General features: G+C 47.3%; 1 protein-coding gene across 1 annotated transcript in view; it reads right to left on the reverse strand.

Annotated features, from left to right (window-relative positions):
* Positions 1-126, reverse strand: part of EIF4ENIF1 (eukaryotic translation initiation factor 4E nuclear import factor 1) — a 43,674-nt gene extending 43,548 nt beyond the window's left edge. The window contains exon 1 of the mRNA XM_029921671.1: positions 1-126. The gene's annotated coding sequence lies outside the window, so the exon portion shown is untranslated.
* Between the last annotated feature and the right edge of the window lie 3,251 nt (positions 127-3,377).

The following is a 3,377-nucleotide window of genomic DNA, read 5'->3' on the forward strand; positions in this document are numbered from 1 at the left end:
CTGTGTCTCCACCGCTCGGCGGCCCTTGCCTTGGCCGCCGCTCGCCTCCCCACTGCCCGCGCCGGTCCCAGGGCTGCTCCGCGCGGTCTTCGCTCTCGCCCCCCCACCAGCTCGGACTGTCTCTCTTCAGCCGCCGTAACCACGGCCCAGCCCTCCGCCCCTCCTCCTAGGCTCCCTCCCCCTTAATAACTCCCTCCACGCACCCGGGCCCCAGCACCGCCTTCGCTGCCGCGCGCCCGGATGTGAGGTGGCCGCGGTGGTGCCGGGCGGAAAAGAGAATCATCGCGGCGCCCTCCCGGGGCGCCGGCTCCTGCGTGCGTCCGTCGGCGGGGAAGCCCAGGCGTGGAGGAGGCTGGGGCGGCGGCGGCAGAAGTCGGTCCTAGCGCGCGCAGGCGGTCGTCCTGGGCAGCCTCGGGGAGGACGCTGCGTTCCCACGCGCGCTTCGGTCGGTGGTGCTTGGAGCCCGTGCCCGGCTCCCGGCAGTTCTCCCTGGAAAGCGGAGGCACCGCCGAAATGGACTGGGGTCTGCGGCCTGGTGCGACTTGGGGAGCGAGTGACTTGGACGTTTGCGTGCTTCGCAATGGCGGAGAAGCCTGGTGCTTCGGCAGTGGTAGTCTGAGGCGAACCTGGGGGCTTTTGAGCTTCCGAGTTGTGGGCGCGAATCTCAGGTTTTTCATTAGTGGGTATAATATTGAGCAAAGCCGGAACAACTTTTCAGTTTTCGCTCTCCTTTCTAAAATGGTCCCTTTCTGGTATTAAGCAGGCTGTGTTTTAGCTTATGGGCAAGTAATAAATTGTATCATGTATATTGAATGTATCATAGATAAGCTGCTATATAACGATCGCCACTTCTGATATCTGTGGAAAAAAAACCAAACATCTGGATGGGTATTTCAGAGAATATTGTAAAATCACTGAAAAGCAAAGGATGGAGATAGTCAAACAATAAAGTAATGTCAATTTTATGTGAAAAAAAATAAAATGGTCCCTTTCTATAAATGTATGAGATTATGGGTTGTTGTATTAACAAACAGACTTGCCGCGACTGCTTTTCATTGAGCGAAGGGCGACTGACAGATTCCTTGAACCTCCCCCTCCGTCGTAACTCCAAGCTTTCCAGAGCGTGCGCGGGGAGGGGAAGGGCGAGTGTCCAGTGCTTCGCACAGTGGCGAGACTCTGGCAAGTGGGAACACAGATGCAAACATAATTTCCCTATTCTGAGACATAAAAGTAACTGTTGTGTTGGGGAGGAATGATCAGTAAAGGTATGACGGGGATCACCTGTGAGCCTGTCTGCAGTAATATCAGGAGCCCCGGTCTCTGTCCGGTGCGACCGCCCGGTGTTGATGTGAAATGATGCGTGGGCTTTGAGGGACACGAAATTTATCTGGCTAAATAGTGAAGTCTACATTTCTTCGAAGGGGCCTACTTCCTTGTAGTATCACTTGTAAAATCAGGGGGTTGGGCTTTGAATGAGCACTAAGTTCCCTTACTAGGAGTCTTGGCAACCGAGAAAATTATGAAAACGTTTTTCATTTGTAACACAGAATGAAGTGTTTACTATTTTTGCAGGCAAGAGACAGAGGAAAACGTTTGCAAATTAGGCCCGGGTTTGCATCCCAGCTCTACCACACACTATAGGCCATTCTACAGAGGAAAATTTGGCCGTTTATTTATCCTTTGCCTTGATTTTCTAATCTCTAAAATTGAAAAGATTACCCACTGACATGGGCTGTTAAAATTAAAAAGGTTAAGGTGGTTAAAAAGCCTTATACTGGTTTTGTGTGTGTGTGTGTGTGTGTGTGTGTGTGTGTGTGTGTTTAAGCCTATTGAGAGACACATTGTAAGTAACGAAGCATTGTCATTTTAATATTTTAGAAGTCAAGCTGTTTTGGGAATCCAGGTTCTTCTGAACCCTGAGGAAATGGCCTAATCCCATTGCTATCAGCAGTTGAAAGAATGGGCCTTCACAAGGTCGTAAATCCTGGCTCTGACACTTAGTGTGAAACCTTTCTGGACCTGTGTACTCTGTCAATAAAGGGACAGCCGTACCTACTTTTCAGGATTATCTCTAATTCCCACTATAACATTAAAAACATGGCTCTAGTCATCTATGGCTGTCTATATACATCTATGGCTGTAATATACCACCCCAAACTCCAGTGGCTTAACTCAACATTTGCACCCAAACCTGCAATTTAGGCCAGTTCTGGCTCGGACAGCTGGTCTCTGCTCCATTTAATGGGTGGAAGGCTTGGGGCTAGGATCATTGAGTGACTCATATATTTGGTGTTTGATGGGGGCTGTCCGCTGGGACTACTGGAGTAGTTGGCTACAAGTTTACACATGGCTTCTCTCCGCAACCTGAGCTTTTCTCACAACATGGTACTGGGATTCTGAGGGCAGCCAGTTGCTGAATTGTCTTTTCTAATCTAGCCTTAGAGCCACTCGCTGTCCTGCCACAACTAACTGTTCCTTAGAAGTCACGAAGGGGAGGGGACTTAGACTACTTTTGTATGGGAGAAGTGTCAAAGAATTAGTGGGCATATTTTTAAATTCTCACAAATACACATAAAATCTGCTCAAGATAATGTAGCTACCATGATAGAAGCCTGGCCTGGAGCTAATTTTCTGGCCCCTCTGCTCTATCCTAGTTGGGAGGCAGTCTTCCACCAGGCTGCAAGTTCTTCAGTATCTTGTAGAACTTTGGTCTCAATTCCCTTGTCTTTAAGAGACTCAGTTTGTTCTTGTGAAAAGAGAAGCAAATTAGTACCTGGGAATAAAGGTAATTTACTAAAGGAGGGCATCTAAAATGACTTTCACCTGTTCCATGCAAAAGCTAGAGTCTTGCAAGTTCTTGTTTCATTGTAGCTTTTGAGTATCATTCTCTTTGGTAGGAATGATAGTTTGTAATTCTAAAATGCCCTTCTTTGCAGTCAAGAATGAATTTTCAAATATCAGCATGAGAAGCCTCTTTGAAGAATAAGAGAAATTACTCTTGTTCTCTAATATTTGTAAGGGCTTAGTTTAGGTTCAGTCGATTCAAATTTTGGCATAAGGGGACTCAAAAGTTCAGTCTGTTGGGGGAAATTAGTCAAGAGTAGTAGAGAAGCAAATGAAAATATTAAAAACCTGGTAATTCTGAGAGCAGCTTCATCTCAGTTGAGATTACACCCCAACTACCCAGCACATCTCTAAGTGGGCTTTTTCTTGTTCATTTTTTTTTCTTGCTTCAAGGGTAATCCCTGGTTCCAAGAAAATAAAATTTCAACAGCTTCACAGGTGTGTGGCATCATGTACTCAGGTTATAGACCATAAAGAAATTAAGGGACTTTTAGAAGACCACACAACAGAGGCACCTGGGTGGCTCAGCTGTT

The sequence above is a fragment of the Suricata suricatta genome, chromosome 14 (assembly GCF_006229205.1).
Source record: "Suricata suricatta isolate VVHF042 chromosome 14, meerkat_22Aug2017_6uvM2_HiC, whole genome shotgun sequence".
Lineage (NCBI taxonomy): Eukaryota > Metazoa > Chordata > Mammalia > Carnivora > Herpestidae > Suricata > Suricata suricatta.